The sequence below is a fragment of the Macrosteles quadrilineatus genome, unplaced genomic scaffold (genome assembly GCF_028750875.1).
Source record: "Macrosteles quadrilineatus isolate MER2022 unplaced genomic scaffold, UCM_ALF_1.0 Scaffold_1__1_contigs__length_201487025, whole genome shotgun sequence".
NCBI lineage: Eukaryota > Metazoa > Arthropoda > Insecta > Hemiptera > Cicadellidae > Macrosteles > Macrosteles quadrilineatus.
In genome coordinates this window covers 127,016,118-127,036,774 of record NW_026542594.1, presented here as the reverse complement: position 1 = coordinate 127,036,774, position 20,657 = coordinate 127,016,118, and the positions used below count along the sequence as shown (strand labels likewise).

Sequence of the window (20,657 nt, the reverse complement as noted above, 5' to 3'; positions counted from 1 at the left end):
ATCAGAATATTTCCCGCTTAAACAGATGAGACTAATCAAGAAAATGTGAAAATATTACTTTTTATATTTACAGTTTAACAATTCCTGTGCCAATAGTAAGACTGCAGTAAAATCGGATGCTAAGGGCAGAATATATTGATAACTGGTTACAAAATAAACAAATAAAGAAATATTTTCTTGTAGTATAGAAAATAACTATTACAAGTTGAAATAATGTTGTGTAGCTGTAAAGAGTAATTCATGTACCACAAACGTTTTCCTTTTTTTAATTATCTTCAATTTATTTTGTGAATTAGCCTACATACCGTAGTAACTGATGAAATATACAAAAAGGTTATTACTCTAGTATAACCATAAGCAGGGTGGAAAGAAGTCCCGGGGAAGAAAAATATTTTAAATAATAATAAAGATGGAGCTACAAAACTTGGTACAAGGTTCACAGGCATTAAAATAATTTTGATACGTTGTTTAGTGATACGCTGCGTCTTTCAGGGGGGTGGCCTGCTAAAAGACATAAGAAAATCTTAAATGTAAACATAGTTTTATATGCACATCTAATTAAAGGTCTTTGTTAGTAAAAAAAAAACAATGCCGCAAACCCGAATTCAAACGGACAACCGAGTCAAAAATGACAGCTGTTCAAAGATACTTTAAATTGGCAAGCCTTATTATACACAACTTCCTCAGGGGGCCATTAGAAATCGGATGAAAATAGAAAAAGTACGCATAGGTCGAAATTCACGTTAAATTAAAGGTCTTTAATGGTATAACCAAACGCCACGAATTTGAGCTGGAAAGAACGACTGGGTAAAAAATGGCAGCCGTTCAAATATTCAAAATGTAAAATTACAGAAATCTTTGAACAGCTGTCATTTGACTTGGTTATTTGTTTGAGTTGAAGTTTGCAGCATTGTAATTTAAAATTAAAGTCTTTTAATTTGATGTGCGAATCAACCTATGCTTACATTTAATATTTTCTTATGACTCATAGCGGGCCACCCCCCTGATGAGGTAGCGTATCACTGAACAATGCGTTAATATTATTTTTATGCCAAGTAACCTTGTTCCAAATTTTGTAACTCGATCTTAATTATTATTTGAAATATATAACCGTCATGGTGATTTATTTCATCCTGTATAATCAAATCGTACTTTTGTATTTACTATATTTTTATTTCTTCGCCGTATTTTACTATTTTAAATAATTTCCTTAAAAGTTCTTCATAATTCTCACAATTGACTATGATAGAACATCCGGTTGTTAAAAGGGGTCACAATCCAGAAAACTGTAATGTGCCAAGTAAGTTCTTCTTTCAGAATTTCTTTTTCGGTCAACTTAGACTTCTTTGTAAGAGGTTTCCCATTCTTTTCAAAAGAAAGTTAAGCGAACGCTCTGTCGTCGGTTAGATATCACCTCCTACTTATAAAATATTACTGTCAGTTTGGGACATATTTTTTTATCAAAGATGTGTTTTTATAATAATTTATTGTCTCTATTTTCAGATATTACTTTAAATGATTTCTCATACAACTAAAAAACTATATAACAATCATATGCATTTATTAAATATTATTCATTCATTTTATATATATTTTGCAAAAAAATATATATAACAAAACCATAACTTTAATCAAGTGAATTTGTTTTGTTCATGAAGTTTGGCGCACGTTTACTTCAATACAAAGGTTTTGACAATTACATTTCTTTAGGGATTTTGTTTACATGACTAAAATGGTTTGAAAATGTACCGGTACAACAATAGTCATAATTACAGAAGAGTCATACACTTATTTGCTCGGTAAAGATTACGTTGAATAGAATACAAATTGTATAATAGACTCGCACTAAAAATATATACTACTACTAAATAAAATCAATGATAGTAGCCTAAACTATATCAGCCTGAAATAAATTCTTTGACTGAAACCTGTCATGTTCTCGTGTCTTTTAAAATTATAAAACAACATAAAAGCTTCCTTTGAGTATACAAATCGACCTTTCATAAAGCAATTGAAAACCCAAGATAAAGGTACCTGTTTCGTGTTATACTCACGATTTATTTCTTCACAAAGTGGAACTGTTATTAAACTCTAGAGTTGAAACTCTTGCTATAATTTTACTCTTACGACGTTGGAGTCATTCTGAATGAACTGCTAAATTATGGTTGTAATATTGTTTATATGAGTATACATAATTGAATATTATTGTTAATATTACAATTTATAATATGTAGCTAGCTGATTTGGGCATTATTAGAGACAAATAAAATTATATCTAAATTTATAAATACATTTGAGAAATAAAAGATAATTCTACTACGAGTAAGACATTCCGGCAACACATATTTAAAAATGCGTTATATGGCTCCGATATCATGTAGTTTTGAGAATAAAGAAGATTGTCGACATATTACTCTAGTAAGGCCAGAGAAACACACAATGTACCTTATCAAACACAAAATAATAGTTTTAAGTGTGCTTCTAGTCTAATAGATAACGTTTTGAATTTTGGTCCAAGATGAATGGGCTCGATCGTCAGACTGTCCTCAAAATTATAATGGATTCGTACTATTTCCCTTTAAAAGAGTTTAGTATTCGTTCTAGCAAAATAAGCGAACATGTGACGATGAAACTGAAAAAATAGCGGACAAAAATAATTTAAACCTATGCTTAAGGCCATTTTCACACAAAAGTGCGACATCCAATGGGGTACTTCAGAAGCCTATAATCTCTTTTAGAATACAAATTGTATAATAGACTCGCACTAAAAATATATACTACTACTAAATAAAATCAATGATAGTAGCCTACTAAAACATAGCGTCACTATCAATGCACCGTAGTAATATGTTAAAATTTCGTACTGTCAAAAATAATTTCCAATTCTTTTGTTAAAGATTTTACTGACGCAAATAAAGAACTATATCAGCCTGAAATAAATTCTTTGACTGAAACCTGTCATGTTCTCGTGTCTTTTAAAATTATAAAACAACATAAAAGCTTCCTTTGAGTATACAAATCGACCTTTCATAAAGCAATTGAAAACCCAAGATAAAGGTACCTGTTTCGTGTTATACTCACGATTTATTTCTTCACAAAGTGGAACTGTTATTAAACTCTAGAGTTGAAACTCTTGCTATAATTTTACTCTTACGACGTTGGAGTCATTCTGAATGAACTGCTAAATTATGGTTGTAATATTGTTTATATGAGTATACATAATTGAATATTATTGTTAATATTACAATTTATAATATGTAGCTAGCTGATTTGGGCATTATTAGAGACAAATAAAATTATATCTAAATTTATAAATACATTTGAGAAATAAAAGATAATTCTACTACGAGTAAGACATTCCGGCAACACATATTTAAAAATGCGTTATATGGCTCCGATATCATGTAGTTTTGAGAATAAAGAAGATTGTCGACATATTACTCTAGTAAGGCCAGAGAAACACACAATGTACCTTATCAAACACAAAATAATAGTTTTAAGTGTGCTTCTAGTCTTATAGATAACGTTTTGAATTTTGGTCCAAGATGAATGGGCTCGATCGTCAGACTGTCCTCAAAATTATAATGGATTCGTACTATTTCCCTTTAAAAGAGTTTAGTATTCGTTCTAGCAAAATAAGCGAACATGTGACGATGAAAATGAAAAAATAGCGGACAAAAATAATTTAAACCTATGCTTAAGGCCATTTTCACACAAAAGTGCGACATCCAATGGGGTACTTCAGAAGCCTATAATCTCTTTTCTAAAATGAATCAGACATCTTCGCGTATAATACGATCAACCAATTTTCTAGAACTTGTCGCAAAAGAAATTTTGAGCATTAATTGTGTATGGGATAACTGACTGTGTCGTGAGTTTAATATTCCCTGACTGAAGACTGAATACCTGAGATTATTTTAATAGCTCATTACAGTAATTGTGTTAGCTTAATATTTCTCTTAAGAGAAGTAATTTGGTAGCTTTGACAGTGGTTTAGTCGGTAGAGTAATGGACTTAAAACCTAAGGCAGGGATGTCATGGACATGTGCCCCGTTGCCACCACTTAATATGTTCCATTACACTTTATTTTTTGCACTTATTCGTTGCGTTGCTTGATACATTCCAAACTCTGGGAGGGAAATGTGGATGGGTAAATTATAGGTTAATAGAGGCTCCACCCTGAAAAAATATCTACGATTATGGTACAGAATACAGTTACTCAAAGCTGGTACAGGTGCTCATGCTATGGAATTGTGTTCGATTTATTGAAACCGGTATATAAACAAGATTTCTAAAAAAATAAATGCTTCTTCAACCATCAAAGATGCACAAGTGATGTATAGTGTGGTACTGAATCTTATCTCAACTGATATAACGCAAACAAACACTGAGATGCATTGCTTATGGCATCATCTACCTTCTACCTGGGTCATATATCTACTGCACTCAGTCTTCTGTTTGGAAACTCTACTTTGCTTCTTGTATTCCTGGAGGTTTTATAAATTAACCTTCTTCAAATTAAAATTACATCCAACACACCTTAATCATATTTAAAAATGAAACAGTATCTCTATATTTACCGTTGTAAGTTAAAGGGTGTTAAATACTGTGGGAATTATATTACAGTTTGGGAAGTTCAACATGTTGGATGGTACTATACGATAATATCCTCAATAAAATGCTGCTAGAATACAAATAACCTCTCATCTTGTAGTTTTTTTGACTTTGAAAAGAGTTAGGAGATAATATGTACAGTAAACGTAATAATTACTGAAATTCAAAATATTTTACTCCAAGAATACATTCAAGTCTCAAAACCATCTTTAGATCTCGGTGTCAATAAATAAACAGTCCATTTCATGGTACCGATTTTGGTTCTATGAAAAATCATTGTCAGCCACAAATATTTACATTTAGTTCATATCCAACTACTAAGAACTAAACTAGGTGTATACTTGTGGCCGAATCAGAACCGAAGCAAAGAGAAAAAAAAAAAAAAACCTGCAAAACTAAGAACGTAGGTAGATTGGGGTTAAATTAAGGTACACCATGAAATGTATTTATAACTGTACCAAAGGTTATTTATTAACTCTTAGCTCGAATATCATCGTGTTGATAATAAATTCAGCTGATGTTTTCTAATATAAAAGTATCATGGATGTTAAAGAGGGGAAAGAAAAACTGGCAGAAAGTGTCTAAGATGCTATATATTATGCAATTCTTACGCCTTCCTTTTCTCTTGGAACATTCTCCTGTATTAACATCCTGCTTTGTTTCAGTGACTAAATAATTTATTTTTCTAAAGCAGTATTCACTGCTAAAAAATAAACAAAAATAAGTAGCTGTTAAGATTTTACAATGGGTAAAGAAGTTTCTTTTGTTCTTAAATGGTAATGAATATTGAAGTTTTGTCAAAGATTTACATGTCATATAAAATAATAAAAAGTGAAAAATTAGTAATTAAATATTTCCCATTAAAAACGGTTGAAGCTTGAGAGTTAGGCGGGTAACGTGTTATTTAATTTTTTTTACATATATTCTTTAACTGTGGTAGAGAGTTGGGTAGAAAACATGTATGCCTTCTGGCCCATTTATGACATCTCAACACAACTAATCAGTACTATCAGCTTTTGAATGAAAATGGTGATAAGATAAATAACATATATATATAAACGATCAAACTTTACACAAAAGAAAACGATAAATAATTACGGTGGAAGTTGACAAACATTTATTTAATGTAACTCACTTATAAGTGATTACAAATTAATTTATTTCTGTGTAAAAGCTTCCTAAGTCAGTGACAATTTACGATTTTACTGTTTGAGTAAACCACTCCAATTACATCAAGAGAAAATTCGATTAGAATATTTCCAACGGCAAACATTTGTAGGACGGTCAAAACCCATTCATTTCCTACGTAAAATATTTAAAGAATTTTCTTTGTCTATTATACAATTTTCTATGATTATCGTCGTAAAATTCCATGCTGTATGCATATTATTTAATTTTTCTTGTGCATATTTATCTGTATCTATTTTATAGGGGACATGTTATAAAACCAATAGGTTGAGAAAAATTTATACATAAAATAGACTTACTAGAATAAAAAAATAACCTAAAACTTGTGCTGCTGATGAATAGGTATCCTATCTTGGAAATTTCCCTTGAAATAAGCATGAATATGTACAATTATAAACTAATAAAGATGTAGCGTACTTTTGTCATGAGCTACATAAAAAAACCACAATAACACTGTCTTTGGAGCAATTTATTCAAACTGGAACAACCATCAGCCAATTCAAGAAGAAACTGGACCCGCCAGGATCTGATTTTAACTCTTGCACTGAAACTCAATAAGTTATAGTAATCGATTAACAAGTGAATAACAAGAGAAGTATCCAACAACACGTAAAATTTTTTACGTCCTCCAAGTAGTATTATTTCACCCCATAGTCTCCTAACTGATAATAATTGAAATTAGTATAATTTTTGGTTATAGTTGGAAATATTAGTTCTAGCTAGTGTTTCAGTGAGGAAGTACACAATTAATACTAGGTCTACAGTTAATATGATGTATAAATTAAGATCAGGAGTCGTTTTATTTGTCGATACGTTAAACAAATATACTCTAACATACCTGCAATTTATTCGGTATTTCATGGTGTTTATTACTACGTTATCCTGTAATTCAAAGGACAACCACTTTATTGGCAGTCAGGCCATAACACATAAATATTCAACCCTTGGTTAATATAGTGTAAAGGAAACCTGAGTCTCGTTCAACCGTCAGTGTGGTTATTCCGTAAACAATGAATTTTTAATGAGCATTCTGTGCTCTAGCGGTCTCAAAACATTGCCTGGAACACAATGTACCAGCTGTTTCAACCGTTGAATTTATGTTACCCATACTCTGTTTAACAATGTGTTTAACTCAGATGAGCTATTTACCACTCGTGTTTGTATTAAGAAGTATATATAGTTTAGGTCAATGTATTAACCGTTTGAGAAATACCTTAGTAATAGTGCTTTGCTTTTCAATTACTTTAGTTAAAAACCTCTGTCAAACAGGGCTTTTATTAATTAAATTTCACTAAGCATTTCCTATAAACGAAAATCAAGCAACGATTGGTTGGTTTTAATAAATGTTTAAAATACAACCTTAGAGACACCACAATAGTTTTGTATCGTGGCCTTACTAGACACGATATGCTTTACAACAATCTGAGATAAGATGATCTATATCTCCAGAGTTTCGCGGTTTAAATTGAGTGTAATTTGTGTCCAGTATTTTTATCGCAACCTGAATAGAAAATATATCCACAATCGAATATTTTTGGTTACTCCCTCTAATTTTAATTACAATAATTAATTATAAATGAGAAAAAAAAAACATAAGGTTATTAAATATAATCGGTGAAGTAACATTTTAACACAATCCAATTTTTTAACTAAATTTTTACTAATGCCAAATAACTAATAGGTACTAAGTATGCCCATTTGGTAAATAATACAAAAATAAAAGTCTAAATAATTTAGGTGTTAGTATAGGATGCAATACTTTACTTTATCACCCTTAAATATGGTATCGTAAATTGTTTGGAAACAAATAGAATATTAAAAAGTTATTATATAATCATAACTGTTTCAAACACATTTTATATGCTTTGAAATAAAGTTTCTGATGAAATTTAAAACCAAAGGTAGACTTGCATTTACCATTGTAACATCTGGACCTGTTTTAAATGTGATTAATAACCTAGAGAGTGCGGTTGACTTCTGTAATGTCTTTTCTAAGTTCACATAAACTTTACAGTTACGGTTTGGCCATTGGCTAAGCTGGCAGAGGATAAGCAGCAATCCAAATCCAATAGTTTGTATTACAGTAGTAGTTTTTTGTTCGTTTATTTTCAAGATATTTAACGAAAACTAAAATTAACAAAGAAAATCTTTCATGAAATAATTCTTTATACACAACCACGTGCATATACTTTTAATGATGAGATAAATAAAATATGACCCTTGATAGGAAAATGAAATAGTTCCTAGTTATGAATTCGTATATAATAAATCAAAAAGTAAAACTTGTTTTGTAATTCGTAATCTCCCTCACCTATTGATAAATCGAGTTGTAAGCTTGATGTCCAACGGATCTTATATGGCTTAACAAATCCGTACTGAGGTGGAAATTCCATATTAAGAAACTTTTTTTTATTCACATTTCAACACAATTTAAAATTAATATCACTTACCAGTAACTAATCCAACCCGACAGCTCAGTGGCTGATAAACCAGGCACTAATAGTTGGTGACTTCCAGCAAACAGCATGAATAAAATCAACACTGACCCTTCTCGATTAATTACATTGTTAAAGGTACAATGTATAGTAGATCTTAATGCAAGGTAGTTAATCTTTTTAAAAGTAAATACGGAAAGTCTCTACAGATCCCAAATCGGCCAATGCTGGTAAACATTTTGACCAAATAAAGGAAGTGCGTTCCCTCCTCATCTTATTTGTACGCGATATTAAAACTGATAAAGCCCTACGACTGAACTGTTTTCAATATCCATTTACCTTGGGACCGTATCAGTTGTGATCAACTTAATAGGTGGACTACCCTAGTTCCTTATTTATTAAAACACCCCTCCCCAGTTAATTAAAGCTGACTTTGTTTTCGCAAACACAAAGAACGAGTTAATCAGCTTGTGTTTTAATCTCATGGTTTCTGTTTAATTAACAAGACATTATGTTTAACGCAACTGTAACATTTATTGCTTCATGAAATACACCCTTTGCATTACTCGTATACACCTATAGAAGCGTATTATTAGAAGGAGAATGAAGATATTTATTTACAAGAATGTTGTAAAATTATTCTGATGTTTCATAAAAATATTTACGTAAAGTGATATGTCCAATAAATAAAGATACACAAAACGTAAATTTATCATTGCAGAGTAATATTGCTACAACGTGGGATGTTAAATGTACGATGATATGTTTTCAGTGTAGGTTAGGCACTTAGAACAACATATGTAACCTTCATAAATTTGTACAGGAACTTTAATTTTAATACAAATAGCTACGACCTGAGCCTAAATATTTTCTATTCAATATATTTGTAATATTTGTTTAAATATTCATAATATTCGTTTTACTAAAATTATAACTTAACTTTAAATTAACATGTATTTTTCTAGTAAAATCTGTTAAGTATGTCAATTTTACATCTAGCTCAAGGGTTCCCCATGCTCTTGACAGTATTATTGTACGTATTATTTTCCCTCTTTAACGTATTATTTATAATGTTTATTTTAGAGGCCTTAGAAAGGACTTTCTAATGTTGTCTTAACCTCTATAACATCCATGTTTTGTATATTTCTCTACAATCTCGTAAGGCTCACCTCATGATAGAGGTCATGAGCAATCAATACTCGTCCAGTTCTATAACCATCGAAAGTAATATCCAGCTGTAATTTTTTTAATCAGTATTGCCGCTAGGCACATAAAGAAGTAACTTATGCATGCTCATGGCCGATTTGTAAATTTAAACTGAAGCTAGTAGTGTGTTGAAGGCTCAGTATGGCGTAATGTGACATTAACTTCATCTACAGGCAGCGAGTGAGTGACGGGGCGTGTAGCTGAATATGATTAGACCGGCAAATAACACAAACAACCTGTCACCTTTGAATATTTGTTGGAACTGACAAACGAATTGTTTGCTGTTTCACCATTTAAGAGCTATTTATTTGAAATGGAGTCTTATAAATTGTTCACAATCACTGTATAAACCTGCTGAATGATATGGACTACCAACTTTCATAAATGGTAGTTTAAAAATCAATTTACTTGAGATGTTTTATTTACTTTCTTCTCTTTTACACACATTATATGGGGAAGTAAGATTCTCGTAATAATTTCGGCATTTGAGTTTTGGGTGGATATATTCGTTTGGAGTCCCCCTGAACAAAATAAATGTGTTTTAAGAGATGTATCTGTATGTGTGGAGCTGTACAGATCTAAAGACCAATCATGTGGTCTGATTTCGATAAATTTCATGGCACCTTCAGCCTTATATATTTTTTTTCACTTTTAATTTTTATGGGAATTTTCCGATGAAAGTTATAAAATAACGGAAACTAGAATCTTCTACAAAATGGCCCGAACAATTTTGATAAAAGTATAATATGTATATGAACTAATATGTATAAGTATGTATTTATAATAAGTATGTAGTTAATATGTATAGGTTGTCATTTTCACTCATAACCTTTGAGATTTTACGCATCAAGTAACATAGTGTATCCCACCACTTATACAAGGGCTGTGGTGAAACTAATGTGAGAAAGTATGTGTCAGATTGCTGATACCGTTTATTTAACATTATCTAATGCTGGTTTGAAAATTTCATCGATTTGGTCCAAAACCTTTACCGTTAAAATGTATCTGGAACGATACGATTCAAGGTGATACTAGATATTGATAGGGCAGCGAGCTTGCCTAGTGTAGAGCTCAACGTCGAATCAAGGGTTCAAATCCCGCCAATCGCCAATGCATTTTATTAATGTGATAATGCCGCGACCCTATAGGACTAGCCTGAAGTAATTTGAAGAACAGTTCTGGGCTATAACTAACGCCCTAGGATGTAAAGGTGGGACATACAAAATAAAAACTAGATACTAATAAATTACTTTTTTTCTAAAACTCTAGATGGGATAAATAAATATGAAACAATAAAGATTTTCTGATTTTCTGATTGATTTTTCTGATTGTTTTTCACAATACTTCAGGCTAGACCTAGGGGTTGTGGCAATTTCATTTTGATTAAATCAATTGGTGATTTGGCGAAATTTGAACCCGGGACCTCAGGGATCAACGTCCCGCACTCTAATCCACTAGACCAGCTCACTCCCCACTAATCACAGCCCTATTGTTACGGGTCTGAAATATGTAATAGTAACCTTATAGGCCCTAATCCATATTTTTATCGTTAAAAGCGGCTTATAAGATCCGAAAGCTCTAAACTGACCCATATATGAACACTCCAAGAAAGTTATGTTAAATTTGATTCATTAAGGAAACGCTATTCCCTAAAAGTACATTTGTGAAACATCATTGCTCATTTTGAAGCCGTCAGTAATTGAGATAAATATGTATAATATCTCCAAATAAAAAAATAGCAAATAGCGTCCTACACCAACATATAAATAGTACCTAAATCGTTAAACCTGACTAATTATAGTTACATTTAATTTGTATACAATGCATTATAATTATTATCCAAAGCTATTTTGTAACAACGAAAAATCCATCGACATACTTCCATTGTTCTGACTGTCGATGCTAAATCTATGACGTTTGCGCGGAAGTGTTGGTAATTTATTGCTGCTGTTAGAATGATCTAGGACCCCCATTTACTAAGGTAATTTAGGAGAATTCCCTCGGTACGGGGCGATAACCACAAACGATAAGTTGAAATGATCCCTTCATGCATGCCACGTTGTCAATTGGTCTTCTCTACACAAAAACATTACAAAGCAAAGATTTTAGTCACTTGACGCTTTACAAAAGAGTAATAATCCAACCGGCTGTTGCCATACAATTTCTTGTTTGTAAACATGTTACTGAGAGATAAAAACAACTATAGGAATGTCACTAGTCTTAAAGCCAATTTGTTTTTTCCTCTACCTAATATATGTTCTTTAAGTCTAATATTTTACGATTATTTTTCTATACACTGTAACATAAGGAAAATAGGTTACAACCTGATAATGCTATTGCGAGTGACTACTGATTTCATTTTAATTACACTAGAATAGCAAAAATAAGTAAAAAATATTATTTCCTGTGTTAAAGACAAAACTGTAGCAGAGTGTGCAATATTTACGAAAGAAATTCAACGTCCCAGCTATAAAGTTCTACTGATGTGCAGTAAGTGTTAGGGAAAAGTGATTAAATTAATTTAAAATATCTTTTCCTTCTTAGAAGGTTTTCTTAGAATATTATCCACGGATATTAGTAATAAGCATTTTATAAACCAAATAATATTCATTCTACTATAAAAGGAAACTAACTCTAGTCCACTAATATATAGGAGGTATATTATCAAGGTACAATACGATTCAAAAATATAAAAAGTTATATTTTAAATACAGTTTATTTGTGTTAAGGTAAAACAAAATTGTAAAATAATTTAATAAGGGCCATTGCAACCTAATAGTTATTTAAGAATAAGTACTATTAACGCTGATCTTATGTAGCAAATAGCTCAAACTAGATGTAAAAGACGTAACAGTCGTACAGAAAACTCTTGCACAGCAACGAGAATACTAAGAAGCTTATATTGTACTGAGATATGCTAGCTTGTCAAAATGGCTACATTGGGTATATTAAGATTAATTCATACATGTGGCCCCGATTATGCTAAAGCTGGTTTGGTCTACAATACAGGGTATATTAAGATTAGATCATACATGTGGCCCCGATTAAGCTAAAGCTGGTTTGGTCTACAATACAAATATTAGGTTGAGTGTAGTAAAATATAGTTAAAAATATGATCAGTGTTCGCCATGCTTACAAAATTACCTGCCTTAAAAAATAAAATGACGGAGGTTTTTGTTGAATCGTAGCTTTGCGAAGCTGCCTAATATTTGAAGGAATTTACTACTCAAGTGGTAAAAAATCTAAAAAAAAAAAATGGAATTTTGTTTTTTAACTCAATTTTTACTTAGATCTTTTTCTACCAGAAAAACACAACAATTTGTTGTGAACATACATATTTCATGAAGGAAAGATTTTTAAGTTGAACGTGCACACAATCTTTGACTAACTAATCATCATTTCGGTTTTGTCAGTCTTGTACAATCCCCCTACAGTGAATGATAAAAAGTAGCAGCCGTACTGCTAGCACAGTGTCACTTGGTGTCCAGGTTGGGTGGAAGTTGACGGCATTATTAAGTTTAATACAGATTGCACACAACACCTGTTTTGACACTTTTTACATTAGTATAGAGGAGGAGAACACGCGTTATACGCTTTTATTTAGGTTAAAAATGACATATCGTGTTCAATGTTAATAGCAATAACACGACATGATATCAAAAATAATAATATTAGTCGTAAAAAGTTTCATCGCCAATTCCCGCAACTTTGAAAATTCAATGTTTCAGCATACAAAATTTGATATTCCAAAGCTAATTAAGCTGAAGTTCTGAAATTTTATACGAGGCTTTTCATATTTCTTAAAAACACGTATTTTGAATCTATTTGATAATTTTTTTTTTTGAAAAGAGTATTAAATTTTTATGCTATGTAAAAAATAAATAATGTTTCTGTAATACAATAAATATACGGGATATTAAAGTGAATTTCATGCTGAACTATGTCAATTCCTTTTTGTAAAATTTATGGATTTTTAAATATCAATTTTGAAAATTTAAAAAAAAATTTAACGCCCACTTTTAGGGTATATGACAAATTTTTGTTCTAATATGATTTTTTTGTTACAAAGTAAAAATGAGTTACAATGAAATCTTTTGCGATTTGAGTAACGACTCCCCTTAACACGTTCACTGCTAATGACGCACTTGTGCGTCATAAGTATATTAGCAGATATATAATACATGATGTATATAATTACATAATATATTTTAATCCACAATTTATAGTATAAAATTTATTTAATTAAAGATATATTGTCACTCAATTAACATGATCATGTTAATGTTTATGTTTTTTAGCCATTTATAAAAGTATTACATATCATTAGCAGTGAATGTGTTAAGGAACCTTTAGTATCATAAAAAAGCTGTATTACTGTGCAGTAAAAACGAGTTAATTAACTGTTCGATCAGTGTCTATCGGCACTAAATTTATGTATTAAATACTAACGTAGCTAAGGGTTTCATATTTTTTATACAAGTTGCAGAAAATAATTAACTATCAGTAAATTAAATTTCCTTATATAATTTGTATGTGTAAGCGTGCATCATAAGCAGAAATCCTGTAGTAAGTGAGCAAATTTTGCATCATCAATTCTTTATATTTTTTTAAATGTAAACATATTGAACATACCAAATTTATCTCAATCCTAGATTTAACCTGCAAATCTTTAAACAGTGTCTTGTGTTCTAATTCTCTAAAGGATTTGCTTAACACATTACTTACCCAACTGCTGTTAGACTAAGCAGGATTGTAACTTTATAGATTTGACATTTCTTTCAAACTAATTGCTGCGTTTGATATAGTAGTCAAATTACGCTTACTTAAAAAGTAGGTTGAAACACTAACAAAATCTTTAACACGTTCAAACTATATCAAAAGCAGGTCAATTTAACTTTTTATTATTTCAGAGCTAAATAATTCAATATAACAGATTTGTGAACAGATACAGGGATAACAGTGATAATTTGATAAACAATTTGAACGTTTAACTATGGCACTAAATCCATAATACTGTTTAGTGTTAATATTAGTCGATTGATATGCATGGTTATTAGTTGATTTGGAAACCATGAGTAATTAATTACTTTTTTCTCAGTAAAGCTACATTCAATTCTCATGATCCAGATCAATTCCTCCCTCTAAGCTTTTCAGTTTTATTCATTAAAGTATTTAACGATAAGAGGAATCATAAAATTTCGGCTACCTTTCCTGATAAAATAAATTATAACAAGTTTAAAATAGGTGGCTACAAATTAATCGCCTCAATCCTTACTTATCTCGGTTGTTTTTCATCATAATGAAACGTTTGAATTAAAATCACTTAATGATAGTTGATTAAAAAATAATCCATTTAACTATACTCAACCATGTGAATTTGTTTTAAATACAGTTATTTATAGATTATATTGTTGCAACATCAAATACAGTATTTTAATACCTACTAATATTTACAATAACGTAATTTTAATTTTCTATTAGTAAACATGCTTAGAATTATTCAACAAGATTAACGTGATTATAAATTTTATTTAATGAATCTAAATCTTAACGACGTGAAACTATGGATCAGTTTTCAAAACTTGATTACGTTTAGATCATACATATTTATCTATAGTAAAGCGTTCTCAAAGCATTAGTTGATGTACATCATCGTTGTCATTTTTAGCAGTTCTAACTTTCTGACTTAATAGTTTTATTCAGTGTACTACGATGCAATAAAAATGAACAATGATGCAATAGTTATTATACATTGGTTTAATTATTGAAATATTATATTTAATTCAATAATATGTTTACCTACGACCGGTTTTTTAAGTAGCCATTTCAGTTCAGTTCTTAGAATTGAAAAGTTTCACTTAACAGCTGTTTACTTTCATATCAGCATAGTTTCATTTCATATCAGCATACTTTTTCTCATATCAACACGGGTAACGGACCAATGAGGTTCAAGGATCGAGAGAAAAGAAGTACAATAATTGTAATACTTCGAACGTCAACTAATCAGCTGATCAGCTGATCAGTTTACAATTTTAATTGTTGATCCGGCTTGTTCCTGTTGATACTCGCGTATTCTTAACCTAAGTTGGTGGAAGTTAAATGAAGGTTGATTTTAAAATATCAGTTAGTGAAAGTGATGTTGACGAGATAGACATGAGAGCACAAACTGTTTGTGCTAATCTTTTGCCACCAAAATCAAAACAAAGGTACCATATGCAATTACATACCAGCAATTCATTAAATGGACGAAACAAAACAAGGTTAAATTGATAAATGAAAATGTTCTTCTGGTTTATTTTGAAAACCTCTTAACCACTTTTTCACCCAACTCGTTGTGGACCACATATTCGATGCTGAGATCTAACTGTAAATTAACTGTTTCACTATATTATTCAGTTGTCCAAAAATATATGCACTATTTCCCTAATTGTACCTGATACAGTATTTATGGTAAGAATGCTGCTAGCAGAACCTATTGCCTGAAAAAGTAACGTATTATTTAACAAAGTTTTACAAACACGTAGTTACATGAAATCAGCTGATTATACAATAAGTCGTTGCATCACTTTCAGTGACAATGACAATAAACGAAAACATAACCTCTCTAGGAAGTTATGAGTAGTGATTGTTAGTAATAAAAAACCAGATTTTTAGTAATTAAAAAACGGTCGTAGGTAAAGTAGTGTACGCAACTCACGTTAATAGTATTTACGACACTCGTAGAAGTTTTTAAGGCACTCGCCAAGGCTCGTGCCTTAAATTTTCTACTCGTGTCGTAAAGACTAACTTAACGCAATCGTTGCGTAAACTACTATTCTACTAAGCGTCTTGCAATGTATTGGGGATTATTTATAAAATTATTACCATAGCACCACAATAGATACAAGTAAACGAAACCCATAAAATATTAATGAATATCGATTGTTTTCAAGAACACATCATAAGGAAAATGTGTACACGTATACTTTTTGTAGGCTTACACAATTGTTCTTCTATAGAAACGAAGGTTTTATTGTGTTATTACTCCATAGGGCCTATCATCAAAAAGTTATTTGTCTTACAACTTTTCAACAAGTGCATAATCTTCTTTATGTTAATTTACTATTAAAGCACTTTATCCATTAAATGTGTATGCAGCCCATTACACGCCCTCGACGATTGGGTCAAATAAATACCATGGGTTGAAATTGTTCTAGTTTTAACTTTTTGTTTATATTACGGTTCTGTAAAAGTTAAAATGTATTTGTGTATATTATTTATGATTGGTGTTAAAATTTTACTATCAATATATATGTGAATTAATGTTTTTTTTTATATACAAGAATAACTTCTTTGAAGGTAAGACATCATGTAACCTAAACTATTACAGATACACTAGCAGAATACCCGTGCTTAGTACGGGGTTGGCGTGTAAGTATAAACAAATGCTGATTGCAGTTATACTTGTGCTTTGCGTTTGCAAAATTTGAGAAGTATGAGAAATATTGGGTTTTTTTTTTAATTTACTGCATGGTATAGAATAACACATCTATAGCCAAAATGTTGTACCGATATACCCAAACGAAAAAATTAAATTTTCGAATATTTGCAAAATATTAAAAGAATATATATAAATAAAAAACATGAACTTAACTGTTAAACCAATCCTACTTTGACAGTTCTTATTGTATATCACAGTTTTATGTCACTCGTTGGTACAAATTAACTCTTGTCATAAATTCAAAAGAAATTAATAGTGCTGCACCATGTTGGTAAACCTTATAACTTGTAATGATATTGAATATAATAGAACCAACTTGTGTAGTTGAAACAGCTGACGAAATTCTTAATTTCCTTTTAAATATGAATACTCGTAAGGTTAACATGGTACACTCCAGAGCGACTGGGGCGGAACCCAAAAGGATTCTTGAGGTAAGAATATATATATATGTTAATCGGGAACGTGAGCTATCATCATACCAAATTTAAGCCCAATCCGACTAGTAGTTAATGCATGGTTGAACTTCAAACAAGCAAATAAACAAACAAATAAACTTTCACATTTATAATACCAGTAAGATTTGGGATTAAATTTAAATTTTTAAATTGGTTTAGCCCCATGTTTTTACACTTATTATAAATTCGGTAATTTAACGAAGAAAATATATATATATAAATTCAGACGCAATGCAAGAAAAAGTGGTAATTTACTAGTTTTAAGGATTCATATTATAAATTTAAGTTTCCATGAAATAATGTTTTACATGATAATGTATAAACATAAAAAAACTTCATCTATATACTGTTGAAATTAATGACTAAATTATTATTTTTTTCATTGTAAATTATATCCATAAAGTTGAGCTATTAGACAGTAATGATGCTGAAATACACATATAGCATCAAAATAAACTTTACAAACAATACAACGTAATTTAAGACAGAAAGGTTACGCGCAAGTTTAGTATAATTTATTGTTTACAATGTGTAGCCGGATTTTCCACTCGTTTAGTTTACTTTATTAGATTTAGAGTACTTTAAATCTTACTTTGTACATGAAAGAGACAGTTTTGAAGCCGTTGTAAATGAAGACGTAAAAATCTAACAAAAGACTCCTAATACAGTCTTTTTGTTTGTTGCGTGAAAGTATTATCAACAGACAAAACATCTGTGTCGCTTGTATTCATCGGCCGGCGGCCAAACCTAATGACTGCCTTCTATTGTTTACTAACTCATACGCTTGAATAATATAGTAGGTGTCTAACTTAAGTTTACATCCTAATGTTTGTTAAAATTGGATCGTAATCGAATAACTGGAAATGTGGGATGAATTTGGGGTAAAATTTCTATAAATACCCAAATGCGCAAAACTTTAAATTTGAGAATTTGTCATGCCATTTTTTGGTGATAGGTTTGTGCGTTTCCTTTAAGAATATCTTCAGTTATACTTTTACTTGATTGACAATCTGTTTTAAGGAAATTTATTTTCGTATGATGGAACTATAGTATTGAGTAGTTTTAAGATATGTTACCACTATGATTAAAATTAATTGTGTTATCTTCACTAACATATTTCACGTAATAGCGATATAAGAATTATTGAGTTTTGGTTACTAAAGATGTAGCAATATTTTATTTGAATGAATTATAGGTAAATATAAGCTTCTCTTTCATTCAGCGCACTACTGAACACATTTAAATTCTTCCCTTAGTTTTTGATATTATGATACAGAAGTTGGATGTGACATAAGTCTACAAGAAAAATACCTTTTGGTTTAGCTGGGTTAAAAGTTGTCCCATTTCACAAAAATCTGTGACTCAAAACAGCGTAATCTGTGGCTCAATTCCACTACGTTAGTTTTTTTTCTAGTGTCATCTTAAAAAATGAGAGTTGTATGCCTACTTTTATCTTCGCCAAACATAAGAATATAAAAAATTCTATTCGAAAACATAATTGATAGTTGCTCACAATTCAATTACCTTATACAAAACTATTATATAAATAACTTCTTAGTTTTCACGTGTCCATAAAGGTCTTTAAGTTGACAAAAGTAAAATAAAAATATATGCATTGCAAATTTGAAAACTGATATGAGGAAAATCTCCCACTGGCCTTCTGCAGTTAGAGCATAGTGTATTCCAACTTATCATTTTTAAAGTATAAATTGTATAACTTTGGTTTTTGTACATACATAAATACATATAAGTATACAGAATTGCAAATATATTTAATTAAAAACCAGTGTAGTGGTTAGTTAATACTATTTAAGTATGAATATTTTCCTTTGAAATCCATTTCAGTTTTCTTTTTAGTATTCCTCACTCTTGCGTTGTATTTACTCAATGCATGCTATAGAAAGGTCTAAGGTATTGGTTGATAAAGTTGAAGACATTTAACACTGGTGTTTCTTAAAATTACAGACACCAGAAACACAGAATCAAAGGTTTTAGAAATTAGCTTATCCTTTAATGTATTTTCCAAAACATCAAATATTTCATTCCTTTACCTCATTTTGGTCTTACATATATTTCCTTTGTATACCTGCAAAATAACTTAAATCCACGTTAAAATATCAAAATTTCATTTTCAAATACGTTTATTTTATTTTTTTTTAATCCTTGTCAGTACATTGGCACTATCACATGAATGTTAGATGTGGGTAATTTTCATAAGTTAATATACATTTTTATTGATTGGCCAGAAACACTACTAAAGACCTATAAAAATTGTCATAATGTGTTGGGGCTTAGTGGGTGTTGTTTTCTCATTATTGAATTTTTTATATTAAATAAATTACTTTATTCAGGAACTGAAGAAAGTGTTTATTAATGTAATATTTAAAAAAAAGTGGCTGTCAATCTTAAATGATATATTTCGAATACCTTTTATGTTACAATCATTTTAATTAAATTCAGAGAAAACTCGCTCTCAACTTGATTTTTCAAGCGGGAATTAGGAATATTGACAACTGTGACGCTATGCGCCGCGTAGACAATGAATGAAGCAGTGCGTTCAGTCGGACCTTGCCGGAACGGTAAGTTTTATTAATCGTTGTTCAGATTCGAGAAATTAAAAACCGTTTTATGTTAGTTAGGTATATTTATAGCCATACAATTTGTGATTTTGAGAAATAATAAATGCAAATGTAACATAAAAACTATAGTGAAACATTATTGCTACAGTACAGTTAACAACTACCTTCCTAATTTTTACATACATATGTCTTGTAAAAAAAAACAATAATTAGCATTTTTAAGCACGTTTTTACATAGTTTACAAAACAAAACAATACTTTCAATAGCATTATTAACAATAGTCAAGAATTCAAATGTTACCGCATTATAATAATAAACAACGCATGTAGTATATTAACTAAGTTTAAATTGTATTAACACACATGTTTTAATTGATGGATAGCAATAATGACGGAAAACGAGTGTTATCGAACAGATACTTACGATTAAGTTAATTTAAAGCTGCGATAAAGCTGCATAATACTTCAAAACACTTGTCTGGTATTAAGTCTCTATTAAGTTTATTTGAAATGACACTTCCTGGCATATTAAAAACCCGTAAAAGGAGTTAGGACCCATAATTCATAATTGCATCTAGTATTTTCTGTAAATAATCTTAACATTCTTGCCACCAAGGCTGATGAATAATGATATAATAGGGTAGGCCGGTGGCTCAGTTGGTAGCGTCACGGACTTCGGGCCCAAGGCAGCGATGTCGTG

At 30.6% G+C, this 20,657-nt stretch overlaps 1 protein-coding gene across 7 annotated transcripts in view; it reads left to right on the top strand.

Annotated features, from left to right (window-relative positions):
• The window catches only part of LOC128984528 (synaptotagmin-7-like), an 831,102-nt gene that overhangs the window by 501,766 nt on the left and 308,679 nt on the right, over positions 1-20,657 (top strand). The gene's annotated exons all lie outside the window — the stretch shown is intronic.